The following is a 10,000-nucleotide window of genomic DNA, read 5'->3' as shown; positions in this document are numbered from 1 at the left end:
GAGAGTTGTCAAGGGACTTATTTGGGGATCTTGTTTGTTTTTCCAGTGCTGGGGATTAGGCCCAGGAACTCAGGTGCTCTGAAAGTGCTATACATCTGAACTATACCTCTAGCATTTTTCCCCTCTCTCTCTGACTCCCCTCCTCCCTCTCCTTGCTGGTTTTGGTATTTTTGAGACAGGGTCTGACTTAGCTCTCCTGCTTCTACATCCCTAGTATTAGGATTACAGGTGAACACCAAACTCTAGCAAATAATGAGTGGCTTCTTTTGAGCAAGTTTGTATATCACCTGGGATAAGGTTTGAAGTTTCCTAGAATTGGCTTCAACTTCATGGGAGAGGGAAAAAAATGTAGGAAGAAAAAAAAAGGTTGGTTATGTCACATAGTAAATTAAACAAACAAACAAAAATATAGCACACAAACTAATTAACTAACTAACTGAAACAGGTCCTGGTAAATGGTCTTTGCCGAAGTATGACTTTGGTTGACCAGATGTCCGGATTGTTGAATGACGTGATTGGATGGATGTATTTACCATCTCCTTTCTTTCTGGGTTGTTCTCATGCCAGGTATTTCTAACCTCTCTGCGAAAGAAAGAAAGACACCACCAAAACCTGGGCGGCCCAGCTGCTGAGGGAAGTTTCCATGGTGAAGTCTCAGGGAGGCTTCCTGGGAGCAGAGCATAGTGAATGCTGTAAGTGAACAACTGTCTGCGGACTTGCCTTGTAAAGATGGGTGAGCCCAGTGGGAGGGGCTGCTAGTGTGAGCTCTGGGTGTTGCCCAATGTGAGGGGCTATCAGTGTGAGCCCTGGATGATCGCTCGTTTGTTTTGTTTTGTTTTGTTTTGTTTTTATTAACTACATACTTATCTTTCCCCTAGCTGCTGTGGAGCAGAGCTGATGGTCTGTTTGTACAGCAAAAGTGAATTACAGGGTTCTATGCTCTTGCGATTGGCATAGTCGGTGGTATCAAATGTATAGGGCAATATTGGCTACATTCCTCTAGCATGATGAATGAGATGAGGATTAAAGGCCTGGATTTCCATGAGTAACTAATATTATTATATGTCTTGGGTTTCTTTCACTTAACCAGAATGTTTGTTGCTGGGTTTTTTGTTGTTGTTGTTGCTACTGTTGCTGTTGTTGATTTGGTTTCGGGTTTTTGTAGTTGTTGCTTGGTTGATTAATTTGGATTTTGTTTCTGTTGTTTTGGTTTTGGGTTTTGTTTGCTTGCTTGTTTTTAACGTTCAAAATGTCAGGCCTGTATGGAAGAATGGTTATTTAGGGTTTTTCTCTGTTTTAGAATTGGCTAATTTACTGGCTTTTATCAGGGTGATTGTCTGTGATGTTGGGATTAGTAAACTGTACTTCATGTCAGCTGAAGACACTTGACAAGTTTCAGTGTCTGTAGTTGATAAAGTGGCCCACTCTGAGCTTCAAGGAGCTTACTTGCTGTGAAATTTGAAATGGGTTTGCCTAGATCTGCTGTTTGAGTGTGACTGTCACACACACACACACACATACACCACACACACCACACACACATTCCACAAAATCTAGGAGAGTGTTGACCAGGAAAGAATATATATAACCACAGGAAAGTCCTGGATAGCCAGTTGATACTGCTGGGGGGGGGGAAAGTAATAATATCTTTGCCTTTTAGAACATAAAGAGCCAACTTCAATTAGAATCTGGGTGTGTGGTATACATGTAACTGGACATTTTATAACATATATATTATAAATGTTGAACTTTCTAGGTCTTTTTTAAAAATCATACTTATTGCCTATGTGTATTGGGGGAGAGGTTGAATGTCGGGGTCAGAGAATAGCTTGTTATTAGGTTCTTAGTCACTGAAGTTTAAGTGGTCAGGCTTGGTAACCTGTGCCCTTACCCACTGAATTTCTTGGTGACTCAGTCACAGTTACTTTTCAGTCTTTTATCACTTACTCTTTATGATTGCCTAAAAGATTTCATAAAGTTGAGATAGATACATCAAATATCAGAGAGAAAAAGGGTATTAATGTCAAAAGAATTCTCAAAACCATCTTGTGATATATATTAAAATATTTATCCCTATTTCCTAGTGGTTTAATAGTGTTGCCAAAATTAACTCCTTCAGCTTAAAACTTCCTGGAACTGGAGAGACGGCTCAGAGGTTAAGGGCACATGCTACTCTTCCAGAGGCCCAGAGTTCAGTTCCCAGCACCCACATCAGAGTAACACACTATTCTATGTGACTATAGGCAAGGAGATTCAGTGCCCTCTACTGGCCTCCATGAGCAACTGCACCTATGGAACACACTTGAATTTAAATGCGATACTTTGCTGCCCCTCATTGTAGTTGATGGAAGGTGCTGCTGCTTTAGCGTGTTTTCACTGGTGGGTGTGCTCCTGTGGATTCTATAAGTTTGTGACTTTCCCTGGAACCCATGGCCATGTCCTTTATTCTTAGTCATACTGTTAAGGTCAAATATATCAATGACCCTAGGCAGGTCACCACTCCCATCACCACCAAAGAAAGTGTTATTTTATAAATCTGTGGGTTGCTGTATGCCTCTTATTCATTAAGCAACAGACATGTTGGTTTAGGGCTGCAGCATGGGGGGAGAATTGTATAAGTTATTTTCTCATAAAAGTTTTCGTCATGCTCACGGACAACTCTGGGATCCTGTTGGGTTTAAGTTTTAGGGCGTTTCACCGCAAACACTGCTGGGCAGGTCACTTGCTGGCATCATGATGTTTTCTAAGTTGCTGTTTTCCTGGGAAGCATGAGTCTTACAGAAAGTCACTCTCAGGCCTAACTTCAGTTTAAATGAGAGGAATTACTTTGGTCCAGGCCAGCTTTGTGACTGTTACAGTGGGTTTGCCTTTTTCACTGTTGCAATTAAGGGCTTATATCAGACCTCAGGCATTATTGGAAGTTCTCAAAGGTCCTGAAGAGTAAATTCAGAGATACCACATGGCCAACTCTAAGGCACTTGAAGAATCCCCCCTGTAAACAGAGCAAGCAGAGAGGAAGAAAATGTGAAACTCCAGTGACCTCCTCAGGCATGCTTCGAGGACTTTCTTTTCACTGCTTGAATTGCTTGAACCTTGCCCCACCCTTCTAACCCTCGGTTTCTATTTTCAGCTGGTCCTCATGCCCTGAGAGCCTTGAGGCCCGTGCCTCGGAAGGGTGTGACAAACAGGGATCGCCAAGGAATGTGTATTTGCACGCAGACGGGTATGAGTGTGGGTGTTGTCAGGTGTGAGCAGTGATCACAGCATCATCGGCCAAGCGGCCCAGCCTCGTCAGCTCCTGCAGACAACGCCTCAGCCTGATTACTCAGGCCTGTCTCATTAGCAGCTGCTCCCTTCTGTCACACTCTTCCTAACAGTTGGCCTTTACCCACAGAGGTGTGTGTGTCTCCACCTGGCTCTCAGAGAGCTGAGAGGCTTCAAGCCTTGCACAGGAAGGGGAAGGCACTGAAAGCTGAAGGAGGAGGAGTCAGGAGACCTGAGTTTTGTAGTTGATGTGGCAAGTGGCCATGTGACCTGGGTCTCACACACACACACACACACACACACACACACACCCGGTGACACATTTCAAGATGGACAACAAGAGAAATGGAAGTCAATGACCTCTGCAATTGTAGCTTTTGTGTCGAGTGTCACCGAGACGTTGCTCTGCTGCGAAGCAGATCAGATCCTCCTTTTTCCTCATTCACTCCTTAAAAAACCAATGGTTTGCTATAACCTAGGTTTCCGGTGCTTTGGGCTTAATGCATTGAGTGTAGCCTTCTGATGTAATGATGGCTTAGCACAGCACTTCTCAACCTGTGGGTCCTGGCCCCCTTTGGGGGGGGGGGTCAACCAACCCTTTCACAGGAGTCGCCTAAGACCATCAGAAAACACAGATATTTACATTATGATTCACGACAGTAGCAAAGTTACAGTCATGAAGTATCAGTGAAAGTAATGTTATGACCGGAGGTCACCACAACCTGAGGAACCACGTTAGTAAGGTTGAGAACCACTGGCTTAGCAGCTAAAGGGGCTCACAACAATTCTAACAATATATATTCAGTCCTCCAGCCCCCACGTGATCGAAGGAGAGACCCAACTCCTTCAAATTGTCCTCTGATCTCCCTATACTTTGACATGGTGTGTGTATGCCCAGATATATTTGTAGACATGCAAAAGTGATTAAATCTAATAACGCTTAAGATGTCCTTATTTTTAATTGTACATATGTATGCATACATGAGTGATAATACCCTCGGCGGCCAGAAGAGGGTATCAGATTCCCCGCTGCGGGAATTACAGGCTAATAGAAGCTAGACAATGTGGGTGCTGACAGCTTAGCAAGCCCAAGCAGTCCTCCTGTCTCCATGCCCTGCCATGGTTTTGAGGTCACATGTGTCTCATGGCCATGTTTGACTTTTTGTTTAAGTGTTGGAGAGTCACAGTCTTATCCACTGATCTCACTGCAGTGTAGGAGTAGATGCTAAATGTCTATGATATGTGTGATATTGCTGTGGGTAGGGAAAGCATTTAAGGCCATCATATTATAGTGTAATTATTAGTGAGCCTGGGGGATTTTGGGGTACTTAAAAAGCAAAATTCTACCCCATGCCTTTCCTCCTCTTTTCCAACTGAGTGGTTTGTGGTTTCTTGTCTATGAGCAGCCTACACGTGACTGTCTACAGATGGCGATCTTTTTATCTCTTATAGCCCCGTCATTTCATTGACATCTGCGTTCCCTTTTATTCCTGGCATGGAGCTGGGCCGGAAGTGCTGCATAACATGGGAAGTTAGCTAAGCACAAGGTCACAGGGAGCGTTCCCCCTCTGGCATACCACTTAGAGGAAAGAAATAGTGGGTTACTTCAGATGAGGCCCAGCTTCTGCTCTGTGGTGTTTGGGAGGAGAGAAAGCTACCAGAAGCCAGTTTTGGAAGGCCACATCAGACTGCCCTGCTTCTGAGGATGACAGGAATGAAGGTGTCCCAAAGCTTGAGTGTTTTTCCAGCCCTTTATCAGAATAACTGCTTAGAATACCACTTAGAGCGCGCCTAGGAAGAATCAGGCAAAACCAAACAGCACTCTGCCTGTTCAAACAGCACAGAGACAAGGGGTGTGAATTCTGGTCTAGGAGTAAGAGAACCACACGCGCACATTCTTCTAAGAACACTCAAGTGGTTTCCTGATGTGTCTGTCAGGTCAGAGTTTTTAGGTTTGCATCTATGATACCAATTTCTAGATGTCATACAAACATTCTGAAATAGGTAAGAGGGTCTAAGAGAGGATGTTTTATTATCAGCTGTGTGTGTGTGTGTGTGTGTGTGTGTGTGTGTGTACAGGGGGTTCCCTCCACATGTTTAGTCCTTGTTTGAAATTGCAGATTGGCCTGCAGACCACAGGTGAGGAGGCTCTGTCCTTTTCCATGCAGGATTCTACAAGGATTTCCTGTCTTGCTCATTTGAATCTCTCCCCTCACCTCCTTCAAATCTCACTTAAGGTAGCTTCATTCATTTCGGGCCGCTTCCTTTGTATGTTACCCGGAGAATGAACCTCTTGGAGACCCGAATATAGGCCATTCTCTCTGAGAGGAGACTTAACTGTTGCTCTCTGAGTTGCTTGGCCAGGTCCAGCCATTGCAGGCACAGACGCTCTCCTCAGCTCCCTCCACCCCCCAGCAGTCTCACAGAAGGAAAGAGCTGTGAAAAGAAGAGAGTCTGTGAACTCCTGCCATATCTGTGTTGGGGGTGGGGGGAGTGGGGATAGGAAGGGGTGGAGCGGCCTAACCGACTGTGGCGATTTCTAACTGACCTTTCGAATACTATTTGTTAAAAGAAGGTTATGAACCAGGAGAAGATCTCAGTCCAGGGTGCAGGACTGATCTATCTCTGTACGCTGTGCTCAGGAGCTTATCTCAGAAGCGCTCCACTGGAGTTGGAGATGCCAAGGCACTCAGGTGTGCCAAGAGGGGTGCTGGGCAGAATTACTCAGAGCAGTGTTTCTGGGAGCCTCTGCCTTAAACCTCCTAGCAAGGAAATAAGGTCAATCCATACTTGTGTGTGCCCCAAGAAGTGTGAAACACTGAAAGATAAAACTTGTATTAGCTGCTTTTGAGTCAGGCTACCTGAGATCTCAGAGCCAGACTTTTGTCACTAGAGATTTGGGGATCTAATGCTTTACTGTATAGTAGATTATTGCTAAGAAGACTCTTAGATAGAAAGATCCGATTTATCTTCTTTCATCTGGTTGAATAAATTACATGATTCTGTGAGAGCGGTTTGCAGAAACACAGAACCCCTTTAGATGAGGCAGCAAACTGCATTCTTTGAAGCCTATTTTGAAGCAAGTTAGTCTTTCTTTGCAAGGTCTTTCTTTTTTTTTTTTATCTATTTGTGCTTATGTTCCTGAAACAATTGACCTCACCAAAATTGAAATAGAAAGAGGATGGCATACAAATAATGATCTTCGTTCACAGTCTTTTGAGGTTTTGTTACTGTTGTTGTTGCTGTTGTTGTTGCTGTTGCTGTTGTTGTTGTTTGCTTGTCTGTTGATACTGGGTCTCCCATAGCTCAGGTTGGCCTCAAACTGTTATCCAGCCAACGGTGATCTTGAACTCCTAATCCTCCCATATCTCCATGCCAAGTTCCGGAAGTCCGGGCAAGTGCCATGTTCAGCTTTTGAGAATTTGCCTTGGTAACTGAGGCAAAATCTTTGGAGCATGCCCGTTAGGCCCTTAACCAACGTTTTCCTGTAAATTCTACTTCTTTCTTGAGCATATATGCACAAGTTCCTGAGACGGTCTCCCTTCCGTTCTTGAGTGCCTGGCAGTTGAATGTATTTGCTGGTGATGCTGGCAGAAGCGGCCAACAGACCCACAGCACGAGTCCCAGAGCTAGGGTATGCCACTACTTCAGTCAGGATGTCTGTCGTCTTCACCAACACCGGGACACCTCATTTTTACTGATCTTAAACCCTCTTGCTAAGATCATTTTTGGTTTCTGTTCATTTCTGATATTTTTCCCCCCTTCTGGAACCTTTGTTGCTTGCACAGGAGTGATTTTTTTTAAATATGCTGTACATTCTTCATTCCTGGGGTTTTGTAAGCACTGTCAAACTCACTCCATAGAACAAAGCACTGGCCACAAAGCTCCCTTTTCCATTATGACAGCCCTAGATTTCTAGTCTACTTTGCCTTTTCTTTCTTCTCCAAGGAATGGGACAGTAAGAATAGGGGCTGGGGGATGACGAGATGGCTCAGTGGGCAAGAACACTGACTACTCTTCCAAAGGTACTGAGTTCAAATCCCAGCAACCACATGGTGGCTCACAACCACCTGTAATGAGATCTGACTCCCTCTTCTGGTGTGTCTGAAGACAGATATAGTGTAGTTTATGTATAAAAATAAATAAATCTTTAAAAAAAAGAATAGGGTGCTGGGTTTATTTGTTTGTTTGTTTGTTTGTTTAAGGCCACCATTACTTGTGCAAGCAGATTTTTCTCTTTAACCACCTCAGTTTTTCTACCTGCCTCTGGCTGGCTGTCACACTTGTACTTCTGAATAGATTTTCTCCCTGGACTCTCAGGATACTAATAAACAAAACCTATTAATGTCAGTGGATTATTGCTTAGCTGCTACTGGTACACATGCTTTGGAATAGAGTCACTATCCTGGGCCTGAAGGGAGTCCCCTGTCCCCTTTTCATGCTCCTTTTGGGGGGTCAGAGCAGCTAGCCTTGGCCATCTCAGTGCTATCATTGGGGTTTGCCTTTGATGTTCCTAGCTCTCCTGGTGATCTGTTTCTGTGCCTCAGCTGTGTTGCCAGTTGTCATAGCAACCTGTTGGCAGGTGCTTCCCTAAAGACAACCAAAGGAGTGGAAATGGACATGGGAGGCCTTGAGGGGGCCAGGAACGGAGCTGGCAGTCACCTGGCACAGAGAGGATTTTACATTTCCTTCATCTGGGCCAGCCTCCAGGAGCAGGATGTCACTTAGTGACTTAGGTAGACCATGGGAGTGCCATTTACTGAAGATCAAACAGTACATGGGCTGGTGCAGATACATTCCCTCGGAGAGGAGCAAGCCAACTAGTAGCTAGCCAGCTAGTGGATCATCCAGGCAGTGTGTGGGATGTTTGGGATATCAATGCACTTGATAGTACTGTGTGTGTGTGTGTGTGTGTGTGTGTGTGTGTGTGTGTGTGTGTATGTGTGTGTAAATTGGGTTAATGTTTTGCTGATAATCAGCACTAGTGTTCAGAGTTGGGGATGTGACCTAGGAAGAACCAGGGGTCAGGAGATGGAGGAAGAATGAAGGGAACACCAATCCACTGATCTTGCCTCCATTTCCTGTTGACTGGTCTGGCCTGAAAGCTCCCAGTGTCAGGAGAGCGTTCCTACTGGGCCCCAGCAATCCACCTCCGTGCCCAGCCCTGAAGCAGAACACTGCTCACCTGTGTTCTGCCCTCCAAGTTCTCTCCTCCTCCCATTAGACCACAATGAACTGGCATCAAATGATGCCTGCCATTTTCTGACTTGGAACCAAACAAATAGAAAAAGTCTAAAAGTCTGTGGCCTTATTTGACCTCACTTTAAAAAAAAATAGTGTGTGTGTGTGTGTGTGTGTGTGTGTGTGTGTGTGTGTGTGATATGTGTCTGTCTCTGCCTGGTCTGCCTGTATGCCTGCCTGCTTGCCTGCCTGTCTGCCGTCTGTCTTTCTATGTGTGCGAGTGCCTGGCCTTAGAGGCAGTGGTCAGCCTTCTGACATGGGTGCTGAGAGCTGAACTCTGGTCCTCTGGAAGAGCAGCAAGTGCTCTTATCCACAGATTCACTGTTCCAGCCCAGACTTTGCCAACCTTTCTTTAATTCTAAAACTAATTAGTCATCTGAAGTTCCATAGCCATTTCTTTGTAAAAGCTTTGGCTAGTGAATTTAGCTGACATTTTCCTCTAGAGATGTCAAGTCACTTTTTTTATTTTTAACAGAGAGAGACTGAGGGTGGGCCTTTGCAAGGAGATGGAGAAGCCAGGAAACCTGAGGAGAGGGGTATCCTAGGGCATTTGAGACGCACAAGGGATACAGAATCCCATCTTACCTGTGTCTTCATTAAGACGGAGTCCCTCTGCTTTTGGGATTGTTTGGTCCTCTTAAGGACCACAGTCGAGGCAAGTGTGTGTAACTCTGTTCACCATGGCAATGATGCTGGTGGGGACCTAACCAGGCAAGGCAGGCATCCCTCATGAACTCAGTGACCAATCAGATCCTCTTCCAGAGCCAGAAGAGGGATAAATAATTTAATGAGACCCGAGACTTGAATCAAAAGAGATGACTTGGGTGAAAAAGGGAACTTCAAGGAAAAACTGGCACTTGCAAGTGTGTTTAACTGTCTCCTGTGAAGTAAAATCATGGGCTGGGAGGTAGCTCAGCTGGTGGAAAGCTTTTTTTTTTTTTTCTTAGCATGTAAAAGCCCCAAGTTTCATCCCCAGCACTGCTTCACTGATAGGTATGGAGGCACAGGTCTGTAATCCCAGGACTTAGACAGTAGCACCAGGAAGATCCCAAGTGGGTTGAAGACCAGACTGGGCTCCATGAAAGTCCATTTCAAAATGAGCACAGGAGAGGTCAAGTAAAGCAGGTTTGTTAGACAGCATATAGCCTGCACAGCTTACTCATTATTCTAAGTGATTAGCATAATAGAAGACACTTTGTGTACCTGGAATAATAATATCTCCTAAAGTGCAGTTCTGTACTATAGAAGGGGGTGGTTTTTAAAGATGATTCTATAATTCCTAATTGCATACTTTGTGTAAGTACTCATTATCATTAATAGCTCACTAGCATAAAGACAGCTCCTTCATGTTGACATGATCCAGAAATACAATGACTGTGAGTGACATTTCAGTTAGAAGACAACAATATCCAGATTTGATGATAGCTCCTTACTTAAATTACGCGAGCGCATGCATGTGTGTGTGTGTGTGTGTGTGTGTGTGTGTGTGTGTGTG

General features: G+C 44.6%; 1 protein-coding gene across 12 annotated transcripts in view; it reads left to right on the top strand.

Annotated features, from left to right (window-relative positions):
- Atxn1 (ataxin 1) overlaps window positions 1–10,000 on the top strand; it is a 409,435-nt gene that overhangs the window by 265,539 nt on the left and 133,896 nt on the right. For all 12 annotated transcript variants that reach the window (XR_003834664.1, XM_021180017.2, XM_029468376.1 and 9 more), the window contains one exon: window positions 568–692. The gene's annotated coding sequence lies outside the window, so the exon portion shown is untranslated. The remainder of the gene's footprint in view (window positions 1–567; window positions 693–10,000) is intronic.

This window comes from Mus caroli, chromosome 13, assembly GCF_900094665.2.
Source record: "Mus caroli chromosome 13, CAROLI_EIJ_v1.1, whole genome shotgun sequence".
Taxonomy (NCBI): Eukaryota; Metazoa; Chordata; class Mammalia; order Rodentia; family Muridae; genus Mus; species Mus caroli.
Note: the sequence above shows the minus strand (reverse complement) of the source record. Positions and strands in the feature narration are given on the sequence as shown.